The sequence below is a fragment of the Calidris pugnax genome, unplaced genomic scaffold, assembly GCF_001431845.1.
Source record: "Calidris pugnax isolate Ruff unplaced genomic scaffold, ASM143184v1 scaffold44, whole genome shotgun sequence".
NCBI classification, from domain to species: Eukaryota; Metazoa; Chordata; class Aves; order Charadriiformes; family Scolopacidae; genus Calidris; species Calidris pugnax.
In genome coordinates, this window is record NW_015094506.1 from 3,266,339 (window position 1) to 3,285,634 (window position 19,296).

The 19,296-nt window shown below is 51.1% G+C and overlaps 1 long non-coding RNA gene across 1 annotated transcript in view; it reads right to left on the reverse strand.

Moving 5' to 3' along the window:
• The window catches only part of LOC106901166, a 51,519-nt gene that overhangs the window by 21,243 nt on the left and 10,980 nt on the right, over window positions 1-19,296 (reverse strand). The window contains exon 2 of the long non-coding RNA XR_001414265.1: window positions 12,864-13,039. This is a non-coding gene — a long non-coding RNA (uncharacterized LOC106901166). The remainder of the gene's footprint in view (window positions 1-12,863; window positions 13,040-19,296) is intronic.

Below are 19,296 nucleotides of genomic sequence, written 5' to 3' on the forward strand. Positions count from 1 at the left end.
TGTAACCAGTGCTTTGAATAAAGCATCAAACTGTCATACGAGCACATCAAAGCAAGAGCAAGCAGCCCACTTTGTTGGCTACATCATGATACAGCCTCATGGGTCCTCCTGCTTGGTGTCAGGCTTTCTCATACATGTCACCCTGCAACACTACCAGGCTCACCAACTCCAAGGACAAAGTAAAAAAAGTAGCGATGCCCAGAGGCACCTCCCCATGAAAAGTCTGCCCTCTCTCACCTTCTCATGTGTTGTGAGAACATCACATGCCACTAAGGTGCAGACGGTATGAACCGTGCTGACATCCACGTGGGTTTGCAGGCAATGCAATAAACCAAAGGTGCTCTGGGCCTCCACCCTCTACTGTGCTCTCTTCAGTCCAGTGCTCTGTGGTGAGGGTACAGTTTCACACACGGGGCAGTCCCTGAAAGAACAATGAGCATAAATGCTGCTAATCATGCAAATGAGAGGCCTTTGAATCTCTGCTAGTCAGTCCCAAAAGGAAAATGTCAGATTTCCTCCGCACATGAAAACAACTGACAGGTCCTGAAAATCCTAGGGGCTGCCCTCAGATAACTTTTCCCTCCTTCAGGAAAGTGACAAGTGTGCCCCATCGTGCATTTGAGAACCTTCCCTCATCCAAGTCAAGGCCTAAAGACCACAATATTTTGCAGCTGACAACTTCATAGCATCCTTACAGCTGCAAAGCATCTGTGCCTTCAATGGTCCCACTGAGCTGAAGAACCCTTTTCTCCTATCTCACACCTGCTAAAAAGGCTCACAGCAGCACAGGTTCCCTTATCCATTGCTACTGCTACAGCTCCAAACATGTTAGCCATGGACCAGCATTTGCTGGGCACCCACCACTCACAGAAAGCAGAAGCCTCTTTCTTCTGTAGTGGCAGGGCTTCCTGCAAGTGTACATCTTGTGCTAAAGGGCTGAGGTGACTCCATAAACAGCTCTGTGAAAGCAGCCTGAAGTTGCTACTGGTTGTCATGATGAGTTAGTTGTGCTAGACGTCCTCCAGAAGCACAGTTCTGCCTGGGAATAGACAATGACTACTGTTTACAGGGGGCAAACACATCCTGGCTGAATGAGCTTATTACAACAGCCAGCACGGTGGGCTGGAAAGTGGGAGGGCACCTGCACTGACATTGTCTTTGCACTGGTGGACAGACTGACAGACAGAAGTGCCTCCAGAAGGACAAAGGTGGGATAGAAGCTCTTTCAGCCAGGATGCAGGAAGGAAAAAAAAGAAGGTTTTTTCAGTGCCAGTTGCAAAGAGGTTTCTGGAGTGGCTCCCTTTGCTGAGATACACAGGTTCTGTCAGCGCCGATGCAGCCTACACGGAAGCGTGCCCCAAGCTCGCTCTGTACCCATCCAAAGGCTGGCACATGCATGCCCAGCAGCTCCAAAGCAATACATTTGCAGGACAAGTATGATGTCCTCAGCAATGCCTGGTCAGACACCTCCATGGGATAAGCAGTCACAGCAATAGGTTTACTCCCTTTCCTACCCCCAGATTTGGTCTGCTCCTACCAGGGGTAGCTCCAGTTCCTGCCCAGACATCACTGCTCATCTCTCACCATGTATTGCTGTGTCCCCAATCACCCTATTAATTTTTTTGCTTCTAAATCTTGTACTTTGTTTTAAAAAGACCCTCTTCTATCCTACCTGTGTCTTCAAGCTGACAAACGGGAGCCCAGGGACGAGGGCTGTCTACCACAGTGTCCTCTCATTGCCTGCTCCTTCACGGGGTGCCAGCCTGCCAGCAGAGCATCCCCCCCTCCTCGCCTTCCCTCCCTGATTCCCCACATTTCCACCACCTCCTGCCAGTACAAGAAAGGCCCCCTGGGGAGGCACTGAGACTGCTCACCCTCCTTCTTCTCTCCCATCTCCTCCTCCTCCTCCTGTGTGGAACCCCTGATGGCATCTACCCACTCACTGGGAGGGACATCAGAGATGTCGTGCCTGCCCTGCTCCTGGTACTCAATACCACTTACCTTGTTATGAGGGCACTGTCAACCACTCTGGCAGCCTTCTCCTCCCACCCAGCCCCCCCAGAGCCAACAGGAAGAAAAGGGGTGGCATGAATCCCAGCTCTCTGCTGTGTCTTGCAGACAGGGCATTATCTTCACCCTACAAAGCAGGGTAACTCTTGGCAGTGCTGGGAGAGGTGGTGCTTGTGAGCACTTAGGAGATAAAGTCAGGTTACTAACTCCTTGCCCCAGAAAAACACCTTGCTCTCCCTCCTGCCTATGGACTCTGGGGCAGGGACCTCCCTGCTTTAGCAAAGCCTGGCCTCCCAGCCAGCTCTGCAGGGCTGCAGAGGAGATAAAGATCTTAGAAGCAGGATTTGAATGGAGTCCTCAGCTTGTTGATGTCCTACTTAAGGAGAAAGCCAGGGTGAATTAACCCTGATCTCTGCTCTCCACACGATGCACCAACAAGTGATGAGGACTTTGGAGGGAAGTAACCAGAGGGACAGCAGACAAATAGGCTCTCAGAGCCTTCCTGAGAGGAGCATAACAAGCTCATGTACTTAAAGCCAAAACCCTTCTCGCTCTCCCTGTAGATTTCTTGATGTCTTTTCTCCTATTGCCTTTATGATCCCTCAGCAAAGAGCACAGCCTTGGCAACACAGCCCCAGCAGGGAAGTCCAAGAAAAGTCAAACCCTAAAGGATCAAGCCTTTCTTATCTAAGAGCACAGGCAAGGGATCATCTGACCCAAGGATGATTTCTCCAGCAGTGACAAGCACAGAGGCTTTGGAAAAAGGAGCAGAACCTGGCCAAGATATAGTGATGGCTCCCCAGGTTACTCTCCCAGACAAGTTGAAGTCAGTGGATTTCATAATTTGGACATGGTCCCTACGAATTTACAAAACCTTACAAAATTCCTCCATAAGGACCTTCTCTAGTCTCCCCTTTAACTGCTGCACTCTATAGTTGCACTTCATAGCTATGTGCCAGGTGCATTTCTGGTGGTAAGAAAGGGGACAGTCAAAGGCCCATCCATGAAGGAAGAGGCTCTGTTGCAGTCCTCCCAGTGCAGAGTGTCCCTGTAGACAGGGAGGAGGGGAGATCTTCCTCCTCCATGCTCCTCTGCAGGAGTGAAGGGTAATGAACATGCCAGGAAAGTTCAGCAGCACTTGGGTGAGGCCTATGGGTCTCTGAGAAGGAGCATGCCAGCCAAGACGGGGAGACCATCACTGTGTGTGCTCCCACTCAATGAGTCCGTAGAACTGGCTTGTGCAGACATCCCACTGTGAGAGTTCACGTGTGATGTGACTCGCAGTGGGTCCTGGGACGTGTCCCCAGCCCATGAGCTTGCCAGCCGACCCCACGGGGTGTGCGCCTGTGTGCTGCCTGGCTGCCAGGGCGCCTGCCCACTGGGGAACTTTCCATCTAAACCAGCTGACAGCTGCTCTCCTGAGTTTCCTGGACACCAATAATGTTTTCCCTTTTCTAATCTCCCTGATGTAAATCCATTCACAACGAGTGCCTAGAGACTTTTAATTCCATCGGCATTAAACTCACTAAAACCTCTATTACCAAAAGCTTTTAGGATTTTCCCCAGAATGTACGAGTCAGGTTCGTAACATGACAGAACTCCACCTCTCTAGGGTGTCTGAGAAATTAATTTGTGCTCTCTAAATACCAGGTTCACTGACCAGACATTCAAAGTATCCCCCTTCCCGTCAGTTAGCTCCAGCTGCTGATACAACGCGGCTGTTCCCCGGTGCTGAGCTGTCTTCTGAAGCATCCGTAACAGCGTGAGAAGAGCCCCCCACCTTCTAATAGGCAAGAGCAGATCGTCTGCCACAGCAGAGAGGTACCAGGGGTTCACAGATGCTGTATTAGAAGTGGAAATGGTCTGTCGCGGTGGCCCCTTGCTGCACTCGTAGAGCAAAGGGTCACAACACTGATGTTCCCCAGTACTGTCAGAAGTGAAAAAGGCAGCGCAGTCTCATCTCAGGGCTGTGCACAGCCAGATGATGTAAAAGCACAGGGATTATCCAGCTACACCTCAGTAGAGAAGGTGGCTGGATGCCGAGACGAGTTGAAGGTGGTGGTGGTGGTGGAGGGGAGAAGTCAGCTGTGAGTCAGTGAGCGAGGTTTCTAAATGCTATAATACTCCAGAGATGGTGCATTTATCCTTTGGCCCTGGAGGTTCATTGGTTGCTGTAATAGAGCAGAGAGATGCAATCATCTTCTGATCCCAGAGGTCTTTTTAGGTGCTATAATACAGTGGTGGTGATCAAGCCGTCTCCGAAGCCTTGGGGTTGCTGGCACGCAGCAGGGGTGACGTCAGCGTCTCTCAGCCCCCGCAGTCCCCAGCTCCTGGATTCCAGGAGAGGTGCTGGAGATGTCGTTTCCACCCCAGAGGTTCACAGGGGCTGTGATGATGTCAGCTTTGAAACACTGCCAAGGTTCCCTCTGGCCGTACAGGAGCTTTTAACCCCATGGAAAGGTGCGACAGTGACCCCAGGTCTCCCGGCACTGGGACATGAGCCCGGCTGCTCCCACTCTATCCACATCAGCTGCAGTGGGTGTAGCTCCGAGCTACCCACCAAAACAAATCACAGCTCTAAGAATATAAGAGAGCACAGAGATCCAGCGAGGAGCGGCGTGCGGAGATGCTCCCCAGTGTTTGTTTTCCTGGCTTAAAAAACATTTCCCTGCGCAAGGAGTCACTCCGCTCACACCTCGTGGGCTGCCCAGGAAGGAGACATACTTACAAGGAGTCTGAGATTTGTGTGCGCTACACACAAATAGCTAGAAATCAGACTCTGTGAACAGTCTCAGTTAGCCAAGCTGTTAATGACTTCAGCACCCTATATCATGTATTCAGTAAAAAAAAACCCAAAAACTGGGACCACCTCCTGGGTAGGGAATGCTGTAGGACAGGGAGGAGGTGTTTATAGACTCAGCTCCTTACACTGAAGAAAGGGGGAAATAATCAGATACGATTTCAGGGTTTCTATAGGCCCAGGGATTTCTCTTCTCCCTTCAGCCCCAGCAGATTTTTAATTGTGGGCTCCAGCTTTTCCTGGCAAATGGAAAGGCTGCAACACCCTGTTATCCTGTCACTGATTCCCGCATCCATAGCTCATGCAGGAGGTGAAAGCATGGGCAATCTCCCAGGAATATCTGGGAACTTTCCAGGTTAGGTTTCTGATTGCAGGCAATTTCAAGAATTTAGGTGGGTTTGCATTTTTTGTATGTGTGTGCGCTGTTTGGTTTTGACTGGAACTCTGAGGCTGCAACTCAGTTCAAACTCAAGAGGCTGAAAATACTGCTTCTTACTATTGACTTTGAGATGATTATGCCAGTTTATGTTAGGAGGGAATCTGACCCCTTTCTTACTTGAGCTTGAGGGTGCTCCTGAACACACATGATGCTAGGAAGAGTTGAGACATGAACAGAAGTTCACTTATATCCCAGCAGGTGTTATTAAGGCAAGGTGCATGCTGAGGAACAACCATTCCAGATCAGAGAGATGCCCACACTGACTCTCATGAAAGACATCACCAGATTTTTTGGGGGAAAAGGAGGAAAAACCTCAAATAGATAGATGAGGGACAATGTGCTCCTACCTTCCTTTTTTTATCGGTCGCTATGAGTTCTGGGTTAATATAGGCTCTGAAAACTAAACCTGAAGGTTCAGGCTCCAAAACTGGGCTCATCGTTTGTTAAAGCTCATTTGTGTATTCTTGCTCTCCACAAAAACACACAGGCCCGTGATGAACCTTTCTAAATTCTTGGTCCTGACAAAATTTCATGACTTGGAGCTCCACAGCCCAGCCTTGTGGAACTGAATCCCATACATTTTAATTTCACTGTGCATTCCCTCACTCCTGCAGAAGAAGGAAGGAAGGAAAGGTGTACTCTTATGTAGTGTAATTTTACTTCCTTTCAACAACCACTCCCAGCCTGCTGTCTGACACTAGCAATCTTTGTCTCCTCCATCTCTTCACCTGGGAGCGTTCACGGGCTTTCTGCCTCACCTCCAAGCCTCTTCAATTCTCCAGCATCCCTTCAGAAACAGGTTGACCCCGGTTCGGCGTGCAACTCCAAATTAGGCAGCAATACAGGTGTATCAAGAGACTTGCAGCTCTTCCAAAGTACTCCCTACCCACTGCCTCCGCAGCCAGACAGCTACTTTGCCTGCTCAAGGGCATCACAACACAGGGCAGAGCTCTGCAAAGAGCTCCCTGACATCCGCCCACACTTCCATTTGGCTTATACCCTTCATTCAGGACCTTTAGGGGTTTCTAAAGAGTTGTGAGGCTGCCCTGCAACACACATTGCTTTGAACGTATCAACGCTGAGCTTCATTTGCCAGAGCGCGGGGCATTCATTTAACTCAGCTCTCTTTCCCCGGCATTTCTCACAGCCCTTTCTGGCCACAGCCAACTTAATAACTTTGTCTCATCTGCAAATTTTCATACAGCATATCTTTCCTCCCACCTTTCCAAGTCATTAAACAATACAGTAAATCACATGGGATTTAGAAGAGAACCTGGAGGCCACATTAACCTTTTGCCATGGTGAAGCTCGATTGTTTAATCCCCTCATTCTTTCAGTCTCCTATACAGTTTTTGATCTATGTCAATATTTTTTCTCTCACTGACTACTTAGCTCCTTTAGTAGCTCTTGTACAGGATCTTTCAAAAGCCTTTTGGAAGTCTAAATACGTTATATCAGTTGGTTCGCCTTTATCCACTGCTTTACTGACACATTCAAAGAGTTGTAGGAGATTAGCAAGATGCAGTTTTCTTCTGCTGAACGCGTGCTGGTTAGGCCCTATCAGGCCACGATCTTCCAGATGTCTTCAAGCATTGCTTTTTAATTATCATTCCCACCAGTTTACCAGATACAGATGCAAAGCTTACTGATCTTTAATTCCCCGGATCATCACTGGAGCCTTTTTTTAAATATAGGTACAACATTTGGTCTTCTCCAATTCCCCGAATCAGTAGCTTTTTTTTTTTCACAAGAGATTGCATATTTTTGTTAGCAGCTCAATCACTTAAGCTCCTTCCAAACTCTCGGATTTAACCATCTGGACTTGATAACTTATTGTTCAGGGAAAGTGGGGGAGGTTTTGTGGGTTTTTTTCAGTGGGTTTTGGGTTTTTTTGTGATTGGCTTTGTCCCAACACCCATTATTATACCAGCATGTTTTCCAACAGTTCCTCATCTACGGAGATACGGGAAAAGAATCTCACAAACACCGTTGGTAGGGACAGCTGATATAAGAGAAATCATAAGAGACTTCAGCTCCCCAGCAACATCCTAAAAATGGAGATACTGAGTCACTTTAAACACAGGAGGTGACTGGAATTGATCAGTGCAAGTTTTCTTGGATAACTTCCACCCTGTTCTGACCGACCAGGCTAGTTTTGCTCATTTGTTTGGGTCTCTTGCTGAACAGTGATTTCCATCTTGACCCCAGAAGATTCAGGGCAGGAACGGAGCTAGCTTGATTATATACAGCAATAAAAAGAAAGTGACCTCAGTGCTGGGGGATGCATGAACCAGGGAGGAGATGAAACCCAGCGAGGATGAAAAGAAGTAAATCAGAAGGTGAGCAGAACAATGCTGGGCTGTTAGCTCCATTGATTGCCTTTCAACTGAATCAGCCCCAAGACATGAAGCGCAATGGGAAATGCTGGGGAACTCAAATAAGTAGCCCCATTATATGAGTGTTTCTCTCTTTGTGTCGGGCTGGTTCTTGATAGCTCTCACCATGCTGGCTGGCTTTAAAAGGCATGGGAGTTCAGATCAGGGCACAGCCTGATGGCCCTGATATGCCACCGGCTTCAAGCCACATGGCCCATTGGTCCTACAACAGGGGGACAGGCAGGAAGCTCAAGATGGGCAAGAGGCACCCACAGATTTGTGTCACAGCTACACCACAGTGCATACATGACCGCCTTGTGACACATGTTCACCTGCAAGACTGTCGGCAGGCCAACACTGGCATTCCACCTTCTAGAAACTGCCACACTCCCATCAAAAATGACAGAACATCTGTATGAAATCTACCTCCCCTATGACACACCTGGCACACCTACCTTACCCAATAGATACATGCTTAAGTATATTTCATAAAAGAAAAAGAGAAACTGACGTAAAACCCTCTTATCTAATTGCTGCCATTCAGATTTTATGGGATGTGTTGGTGGGGCAGTCGTAGAGAAAATTCTGCCTCATCTAGTGTGTTGAATTCAGTCCCTGCAGACATTGCCTACATGAGGTAAAGTGGCCATAAGTATTTCTGGGGAGCAGTCTAAAGGCAAGGTTGTGGGTCCTTGTAAGACCCCACCAACATCCCTCCATCACAGAACAAGGCAATTCCCAGCAGTGCTAGGCAACACACTCAATTCCTCTGTCTCCACAGGCTGGTTATTCCCTGGGTTAAGGAGGTGGACAGGAGAGGAGCAGTCCTTTGTGCAGAGTTGGCCCTCCTGCCACACCTTTTCAGACCACATCCATACCAAGTACAAACACAGTCAGGTCAAACTCAAGTCTGTATAAGAGACTTCCACACAACATTGTCACCACGGGGACATGCTGCTCTCTTCCTGCCTCCCCTTTCTTCCTTTGCTGCTTCTGCCCTTTTTCTCTTAGGTCTTCCCTCTTTCTTAGTGTCTCCATCCCCTCCATACCCCTATCTGCCTTGCAATACCCTTTCCTTCCATGACACCTCCCTCCACCTCTAAGAAACAAGATGAAACACACCTCCAAGAAACACACCTGAAGAAGCATAGCAGGGATGAGACAGGGGAGGAGCTCAGGGGAGGAAGAGATCTTCTTCAGCCCCTGAGTTAGCCCAGCACAACTCCTTAGCCTCTGACCTGGTCCCACACACTAGGCACAACCCTGCTGAAGCTTGGGCTGGGATTAAGCACTATGTACACCTGCACAGATGCTGAGCTACCACATACAGGCTAAGCTGGGCAGAGAGGCAGCAGGAATCCCATCCAGCCGCCCTTCTAGCAAGGCTTTTACTCCCCTCCCTCTCCTCAGGCGCATGGGTCACACACACATGTGCATCTCAGGGCTGTCCTCAGCCACTCAGCCTGTGCAGAGGGTGCAAGGGGGAGGTGAAGTGCCAGGGGCCAGAGGTGGCTGGACGCCAGTCATGGCCTGTACCAGGGTCCCCTTTGATCCCCTGACACACACACAGACACACGGCGTGGCTGCTCGGGGAGGCTCAGCCAAGAAGCCTGCCCTCCGCCGCTGAATCCCCACTCTGTTTCCCAAGTGACAAGCCACAAACTCCCTTTCTCTTCCCAAACAAACAGAGGCTTGAGTGAATCACTGCCTCAGCCCTGGCACACAGCACCCCACTCATTATGGATTCTCCTCCAGCATCCAGCCCCCCCGCGAAGGTCAGCATGCAGCCATGCCAGCAGAGAGTCCGCAGGCTGCACCTCCCTTTCCCCACAGCATCCCTCTGTGCAGCCTGAAGCACCATGCAAATAGTAAGCATGCCTTCATGTCCCCCTTCCCCATCCTCCTCCTCTCCCCTGGTGTTTGTGGCTACAGCCTGCCCCACGCAAAGGTAGGGGAAACTGAGGCACAGGATGGTGACTGCTGAGAGACCTCGCTGGGATTAGGATTCAGGAGACCTTAGCAACAAGGTTTTGTAGGCAGTGTCATCTCTTGGCTTCAACCCCCAAAAGCTCATCTCAAGTGAAGTAAAGCTGTCTTCAGACTGCAAAACCTGGTCAGCAAATGCTCTTCTTTATCACAAGAGCCTTGCATACCTCCATATACAAGCATGAGGCGAGCTACCCCGCACCACTTTCCTGCCCTTGTCCTCCCCCGCAAACAAAGCTACCTCCCTCAGCAACGTGGACACCAGAGTGACATCTCTGGAAAAAGCACCCACAGTGTAACAGTAAGGGTTTGTGCTCATACTTTGTCCCAAGTGAGCACTTGCCTCTGATGGGGTTATCATCTCGGCTCTGGCCCAAATGTAGCCCCATTTTCTACCACCAGGGTCCTGTGAGGAACGATAACATGTCTCCTGCACCCTGTGCACTCACCACAGGGCTGTGGGGTGGTCAAGGCTGGAGAGCAACATCCTCCTGTTGAGACAACCCTTCCTTTCCCCTTCAATGCAATGCCTGCCTTCCTCCCAGCTAGCATCATCCTCTCGTCCCCGCACACACGCTCTCCAGGGCAGCATGCGAGAGACTCAGAAACCCTTGGGGAGAGCCAGGCAGAGATGTGGCCACCAGCCAGTGGACATACTTGTCTCTCAAGGATCTCCCTGGACCTGGGGTGGCACTAGGAGAGATGGAGCTACAGAGAACTGGGTTTCTGCCTCACCGTGCATCACTTCGCAAGGCACCGGGGAGACAAGGGCTGTTGTAACTCCTGAAAGAGGAGGGCAGCTGCCCGGTGTGGGACATGGCTTGCTCCCTGCTAAGACTGTGATTCAACCCTCTTTCAAACCAGCTCACCCGACAGGAGGGACTGAACCAGGCTGGCTGCGGCGCGCAGTTGCATCTGTCAAATTAGCCAGAGCACACACGATCCGGAGTGCCTGCCAGATGTGGAAGGACAAACAACACTCGAGCCAGCATCAAGCTGGAGTGGTGCAGACAGATAATACCCAACGCAACGTAAACCTTGCCAGTACAGAGTTAAGCCAACATTGTTTTCTAAACAAATCTGGAGCAGCGGAGTGAGTTCATACTGGATCAGCATTTTCTACCATGTAGCCGCAGCAGTTTTGACCCGGTACCAAGCTCCCTAGAGCTGGATTTATTGTCTTGTCCACCCTGAGCCGGTGCCAAAGCCATGTCCTGAGAGGGCTATGGAATTTAACCAATGCCAAACAGCTTCGAAGGCTCCATCCGGGAGGACCTCACTTTCTGCAAACTCCCCAGTAACGAAACCGAGAGCGACTGCACGGTCACGCTTCCTGCCAGGCCCTGGCCAAGAGGAAGGGTGACACATCAACAACACTACAGTCACTCCATCACCCGCCACACACACACACGCACACTGAAGGGTGTGAACCACAGGGGAAAAGATCACTTCACAGTATTGTCAGCTGGCAGCAGCATCCAGAAACGATCCCTCCAGGGAACACCAGCCATTCCCGAGGTGGCCCCAAAGCTGCTCCTGCCCAGCACGCTGTGCACCAGGGGGGTCACGAGGGATGGGGAGTGCTGGAGAGGGAGTGAGGAAGGAAAGAGGGAAAAGCAGGGCTTAGGGGTACCCCAAAAGAGAAGAAAAACCAGCTGGCACCACCAGACAGAAGTTGAAGGTGGTATTTTGGGTAGAGGAGGATGTGTTGGGGTGGTTGGAGAGGGGGACACTGAGGAGGTCCCGCGGTGGCAGCAGGGAGATGCACTGGAGCATGCACCCTCCTTGCTATCACCAGGTAGGACCTGGGCAGGAGGGGAGCAACCCGTCACCTCCTTCAGGGGAACACCACACGGGCACCACTGCCAGGGCTGCGCTGCAGCATGGGCCCTGACAGCCCTTTCCCCTAAGAGGAGCGCGTCAGCCCCAAAATCTGACTCAGAACACCACAGCATCTGCCAGAGTCTGTGCAGAACCACAGCCTGGCAGGTGCGAACCCCCCGGATGTCCCCTCTAAAATCCTCTCCTCTGAGGATGCCCGCTGCCTTGCCAGCAGCTCCTTGCTTCAGAGACTTATTCTGGAGAAAGGCACCTCCGGGCAGGTCCGTGCTCCTCATGGGCCGGCGGCACGGCTGGGCCTGCCCAGGCAATGGGAGCAAACAGCTGCTCCCCACTCCCCTCCGGTCCCCTGCTCCAGCAGCATCTCCAGCGGCACAGAGACACGGCATGGAAACCGAGCTGCTGATCTCCCTGCCTTCCCCGCGGAGGAGCCGGGGAAAGGGGCACCGAGGGCAGCCCCCGGCAGCGGGAGGCCCTTTCAGGTGCTCCCGACAGCTTTGCGCCCCAAAAATGGGTCAGGCTCAGCACAGGGCCCCTTGGCTGCCTGTGCAGGGCACACGGCGTTCCCAGCTTATGAAACACACCGTCTCCGGCAGGAAAACATCCCTCCCAGCCGGGCAGGAGCACCGGGGGGACAGCAGATAAGCAGCGACAAAGAGCATGCCCATCACCCCAAAAAAAAAACTGTGCCAGGCTGGGCTGGGTATTCAGAGGAGCTAGGAGCTGCCTAGGAAATAGAGGCCAGCACCCTCCTTGGGGAATCGAGATACCCAAAATATCCGTGAGACGAGGAGGGAGGGGGAACACCCCCCCACCCCATCCTGAGTGCCCCACTCCCGGCCGCCTGATGCCCACTCCTGATCCGTTGCCAGCTGTGTCCCCGAGGGGACCCAGGTCAGGGTGGCAGAGCCCAGCCATGCTGCTGGATGCAGCATCCTCAGCCCAGCTGCCCCTTCTCCCCCCATCCCCCCCCGCAAAAAAAAAAAAAAAAAAAAAAAAGAAAACAGGGAAAGGGAGGAGGAAAATGCCACAGGGAGGAGAGCAGACAGGTGTCTGCCACGGGAGGTATGGGAAAGGAAGGCAGGCACTCCAGACTGTGTGCAGGGGGGACCTGCAGCGCTTCCCCCCACGCTGCTCCCCAAACATCCCCTCCCCGCACAGCCACGCAGAGCTGCTAGGAAAGGGGGTCTGAGGGGAGGGAGCAGCTCTCCATTACCAGGGTTGGGGGGGAGAGGGCCTGAGGAAAGCCTGGATTTTTTTCCTCCACGTAGCAGAAAACCCCTGCTTTTCTCCTCCCTCGCACCTCTGGGGAACGAGCAGCCAGAGGGAGGGAAGGAGGGATGGATGGGTGGGTGGATGGATGGATGGATGGATGGAGAGCGGCGCACAGACATAGGTACCGAGGTTGGCTTACCTCGCCGTGCTGGTGCTGGGGGTGCCCGGGAGGTAAATCCAGGGATCTGCTCGTCCTCGGCAAGTGCTGGGAAAGGCCTCTCTCCTCAGTCACATCCAGGAGCGGCCTGTGAGTAGGTGCTCCGGCTCACCGCTCGATCGAAGCTGCCATGGATTCATTGCGAACGACTTCGCCTTCTGTGAGGAGAGGAGGAAAGGGGAGGGAAAAAAAGGAAAAAAAAAAAAAAAAAAAAAAAAAAAAAAACCACAAAAAAGAAAAAAAAAAAAAAAAAAAGAGGCTGTCTCCCCAACAACATCGTGTTTATTTCCTAAAAGAAAACCCAACAAAATGCCTTTCTGGCATAGATTTCTTAGGCATATTTCTGTTTAAGCTGTGGAAAAATGGGACTTACCCTAGTGCTGCAAAGCAGTCAGTCATGGAGAACATTTTGATTTAGGAGGAAAGGGGAGGGAAAAAAAAGAAAAAAAAAAAAAAAAAGAAGGAAAAAAAATCCACCAGCTTAAGACTTGGAGGGTAGATTCACTTCTTTCTTAGGTTTCCAATGGCAACTGAATATACCACAGATGAAGATCCCGGGTGTGTGTGTGTGTGTGAATGTGTGTGTGTGTGTGGGAGGGACGGAGAGATGCACAGCTGCTGAGTCCACAGGCAGAGTGGGGTGTGAGCTAGTCAGGGCGTATCGGTGATTATGGGAACAGACAACTGGACACGGGCAGCAGAGCAGACAGACAGACGGATGGAAAGAGATTTAAAGGATGGAAAGAGGGCAGCCTGTATCCCAAGAGCCTAGCTGTCCCACTACACTCTGAAAGGAGACAGCACCTGGCCAGGTGCAGGACAAGGTGCTGACGGAGCTGTGCCGGGAGAAGGTGAAGTGTGCCTACACACATGGCCACACACATACAGACACACCGCCTCCCAGCCCTGCTCACATCACTCAGACATGGCCCCCCTCAGGCACGCTGCTCACACTCAGACTGCTACACACACCCTGTACACACACTCACCAGCCTTTTCATACCCCCATACACCGCCTCGCACACATCCCCTAAAAATTCAGAGTCTCTCCAAAGGCTGAGGTGCTTCTCTTCTTCACAGACATCCCGCACTGACAAGATTGCACAGCTGTATTAACATGTGTACGTGATATTTCAGACACCCATCGCACAACCCCATCAATACCACCCAGCCTGTTTCACCGCTCGTACAAGCACACAGTAAAAACATTTATATGCAGCACAGCGAATACTGACCACTGCACAAATGCGTGCTGAGTATCTGGACACAGCCACCACACACAAACTCCTGACCACTTATATCTAACTGTCACTGCACAAATGCATACCATGTAATAAGCCCACCTCCATATCAAAGAAAGACCAGAAAAAGTGCCAGGTACACACACACAAACATCTATATCAGTGCAAACAGCACACCAGCATATCACAACGCAGACATCTATAAGAAAAAAAAAAAGCACATAAAACATCCTCGCACTCTTAAGAACCTAAGTCAAGCAAGCACCGCTGGCTGCATATCACACACGAATATACTACGCTTACAAATTGCCTGCAGCATACAAACTGATCGCATCAGATACTGTTACCTTCCTAACTCAGCCCACACAGTGGCATACCATCCTTCTGGATCCTAAACGCTAGCCCCAGCATCATCAAACACCAGCCATATTCTGTCACATGCAAAACACAAATACTCATCAACATCCAACACAGACAGACAAACACAAACTACACACGAAATGCAGACAGCCAACATCACTCACCCCTCTGCCCCCCAAAATGACATAATTGAAAACTTAGGAAACTGCAACTCACTTTGGAGACAGTTGTATTATTCTGTACACCTGCATGGGTGCACACGCATACGCATGTACTACTGTCACACCAATTCTGCTTAAACTGCCACCACCTCTGAAATAATCCCTTTTGTGGATTTTTTTTTCACTATCTCTAGTTCTGCCCATTCTACCACCTCCCAGCAAAGCCCACGTATCTGTCCATTGACACATGTTGCAGCTCCTGGGGGCAAAGTCTCTGGAGCAGACAGCTTGGAAGAATATCCACAGTCATCCCTTCTTCTTTCCTCCTTTCTTCTGGTGTTAGATGTGCATAATTTGCATGCAAAGAAGACTGCAAGGTCCTACCAGCCCCAAATGCTCTAAAATTGGCTGATAGTGACATCAGGGGATGTGACTGCAAAACCTAAGCATGGTAAAGAAGTACATAAGCCCTTATGGGAGGCAGAGGTTTGGCCAGGAAGTCGACAGCATCCCCTGAGCCCCCTGGGAGACACAAGGAGATGCAGGAGGTGGGTAAGAAGGGGTGAAGAAAGCAGGGAAGATTGGCCCAGCACTAGGGACGGCACGACAAGCACTCTGCCGGGTTTGTTTAACAAGCTCGGGAGTGTCACAGCATGATACTACAAGCGATAGTGGAGAGCAATCAGGGTTCTGCATCAGGGCAAGCACGTGTGCCCCTGGGAAATGGGAAAGGTACAGGAAAGCATGGAGTTTTGGTGGGGGAAAGCAGTTTGGTTCAGATGGCACTGCAGGCATGTGGCACAGCGGTCTATGGCTGTATTGGGATCCCTGGAGCAGCGAGTACTGGAACAAGTACAAAAGGAAGAGCCTATACACATGAAGGGTCTGGCACAGGGGTGGCTTGGACACAGGCAATGCAGGGATCACACTCAGGTCTAGCCCCAGCCAGACTCACAGGCCTTCCCAGCCCTTCTCTGGACAACTCCTGAGCAAGCAGATTATCCCTGATTCCTAGAGAAGACAGGAAAAAAGGAAGGAGTCCCACAAGCTCTGGTCCTGTGCTGGTGGCTGGGCATGGGCTCCGAGCAGGTACAGACACACCTCAGTGTTGTGCAGTGTACATTGCCATAGCCTTTTCCAGGGACTCCCTGCCCTCCCTCACATCGTGTGCCCCAACACCCTGCTTCCACAACTCTTCACCAAACACTCCCCAAGCCCCTTCCCAGAGCACAAAAGTACACCTTCCCCACCGCACTTAGGCAGGAAAACTCTCCGCTCCCCCATGCCACCTACTTCACACCTTCCCCCACAGCACTCCCACCTTCCCACACCCGCCACCACACGCATGTTCGTGCGGCAGCACGAGAGGAGCCAGAAGAAACATGTGGGGAAGCCCCCACCACCCCCTCAACCCCTCCAAGCCACCCCCACTTCCCCTCTACCTCCACCACCGCCACCACTCACTTTTCAAAAGTGCTTTGAAGGAGTAAAAATTTCCTCTCTCTCAGCTAAACTTGGCCTGTGCACCCAGGCAATTTCAGCTTGCTTGGAATGTCTGCTCCTCGGCACTATGCTCAATTGTACCTGCATGCCTCTTCCCACAAACATCCATTGTGCATTACAGGAGATAAATAATGCAGGCTGAAAGGGGACATGCGAGAGAGTCGTTTGGACCCTAGCAAGGCACGTGTACAGAGAAGAGTGAGATGGAGGTGCCTCATTTGGTCAAAGCTAACAGATGCTGCCAAAACTGGAAAAGCCACCATGGCCTGAAGCGCTACTTGGGTTAAAGTACGGTCATGAGGGCAATTTAAAGAGGCTTTTGGACTCAGGATTTCTAATAGGTGCTGAGAGGTAACACAGAGCTGTCATATGTGGGTAGGCAAGGAGGATCTTTATCTCAGAGATACTTAGTACTGAGGTAAGCAGATGAAGAGAGGCACTAGTGGAAAAGGGAACCATCATTCTAAACTGACCTCCAAACCATCTGCTCCTGTGCTTCAGGGGCATGGAAGAAGCACCATGATTGGCTAAACAAAGGAAAATGGAGAGTGAAAGCACTGCAAGCAGGAGCCAAGGGGAATGTGTATGCATGCTCACAAGTGTATGTCAGTGTGGTGTTCATCTTGTTCACCTCAAAGGGATACATTTCACCCACCTTCACATGCCTGTTTTGTGCTGACAAGCAAGGAAACCTGGGAGGCACAAAAACACGTGTCCATCAGTGTTGCCATGAGTGAGTCCACCTGTGTGGGATAATGCTGAAAGGGGGCAACACAAATGATGTGGTGTTGTGTGTGCACATGGGTGTGCAGGAATGTGTGCCTTCTGGTAAGCATCTGTGCGTTGGTGCTGTGCATGTGCCTGCTGTGGGCAGTGGACTCCAGGTATCGATGTATGGAATGTGTATGTGCATGTGTATGTGTGTGCATCCAAGCACAGCACAGATCTATGGTAAGTGTGCACGTGCTGTGTGCGCTCCTGGGTGCGTACAGATTTGCAGGGATGGAATCCCTCTCTAGGTGGAACAGACACTGTCCATCTGGCTCCTTCCCTGACTCTCCTCCTGGTCTCTGCTTTTCCTTTCTCGCCTTCAGCTCCCCTTGCTCACTGGCACCAGCATACTCTGCCCCGGGAACCAACTCCCACACACCAACTCCCAGCAAGGAAACTCCTTTCCTTGCAGTTCTTGGGTATCTTCCCGTACCAAGAGGCAGAAAGTGAAGAAAAACCTAGTTGGACAACCTGAACTGGACCTATTCCCTTTCCATGTCCTTATCACCCATTTCCAGTCTCCAGGAACTGCATCGCAAACCCACAAACATTCTCCCCCAAGCCCTGAGCACCACAAACCAGAATCATGGCTCACATCCAAGCCACAGGCCATCTAAAGCTGAGACAGCTCAGCCATGGCAGCTCAAGGTAACAGACTTAGGAGACAGCAGTCCCTATAGCCGGGAATATTGAGGGGCTCTGGCAGCTACAGTGATACCTGTTTGACTTCCATTTCCCCAGCCAGAATCACCCACAGCTGGGTTTGGTATGAGAAACTTTTCGCACAAATCACAGGCAGCACAGCTCAAACTCACACCTCTGGAGCCAGTGCCACACATCTTAGCTGCTCTGTCATTGTTCCCACATCGGAAGGCTAAACCTTTGGCCAGGTCCCACATGTACTGAGTAACCTCCAGGCAAGGAACCAAAGCATGGAGCCTGCCACCTGGAGCACCTCCTGGGGCAGTGGGACTTGACCAAGACAAAACCATTTCTTTATTCCCTTAACCAGTGCTGCAGATCACTACCTTCCTCCCGAATTACTAAATTACTTGGCTCCCCAAATTGAAATGCAAACAACTGGCCTCCATTTCACGCTTTGCTTTTGTCCTATATCCCAGTCTGCACCTATTCCCTCTGGAGGACAAAACTAGCACACAGGAGCCAGATGTGAAAGTATGCACACCTTCCCAGGAAGGCTTCAAGGGCTCCCAGCAAAACCCAGTTTCAATCCAGGCCCAGGATCTCACAGATTTGTCTGGAAAATGCAACCTAACACTTAAGGTCCATCTGCTTTGCCTCAACTACAACGCTGAATCCATGCTATCCCCAAACTTCACCCAACCCTATACTCTGAAAACCTAACCTCTAAGCTCAATTTTATCACCTTTAATTCATCCCCAGGTTTCTTCTGTATAGAGACCCAGCCTTTCACTTTGTTGCTTGCCAGCAAGGCAGTGTTTACACATAAAAGTGCTCAGATCATGGTCCCTTCCCCAACATTTTCCCCACACCATACAACAAAATAGCCTGGGAAAGTCCAGCTCTGATCCATGGGGCAGCAGCAGCCACAACCCACGGTGCAGGTCGTGTCCTTTCCAGTTGTTTTTTTTCCCCAGAGAGAAGTCCTGCTCATGGCTAACGTAGCTTGGGTGACCTTTTCACTGCTGGCAATCACGACCACGAAAAATAGCACTTTGTGTTAATATTTAAACGCCCACTGCAAAAAGCAAGGGGCCAGCCTCAGCTCCTGCTTGGGGCTCCCCCTGTGCAGCAGCACCAGCATCTCCACCACTGTTCCACTCCCCCCAACTCTTCCCTCATGTTGGGCTCTCCCCCTCAAGCCCCGCACCTTTCTCACCCTTTCCCAACCAGCAGCTCCTGCCGATGCCCTTCCCGCATCCTGCCCTGCAGCCTCACTAGTTTTCCTGGCTCCTCCGGGCATGCAGAGAGCAAACCCCTCATTATCATTCAAGCTGGATTCTCATTAGGCAGAAATGCCCCTCCAGGAGATCCATTAACAGTCCATAAGGTTAACTTAATCCAGCCAGTCTTGTGTGGTCTCTGCCCAAATTCCCTATTACATTAACAATCTTGAGCCTTAATTAGCATGTGAGGCAGAGGTGGCATTATTAATGGAGATAATACGGAGCATTAAGAATAAACAGGCCAGGCTGTCTCTCCCCCACCATGCATGCAAATCCTCTTCTGTGCAGGAATGGCGTGAACTTCCCCCATGGGCAGCACACGCTGAGGGGCTGGGGTGCCCCAGATGGAAAGCGAGCCCTAGGACGTGAGGCCAGGCTGGTGAAGGGGGATGGTGAAGAGGAACCAGGATCCCAGAGAGCCTTCCCCTGCACAGGAGAAGAAGCTCCTGCT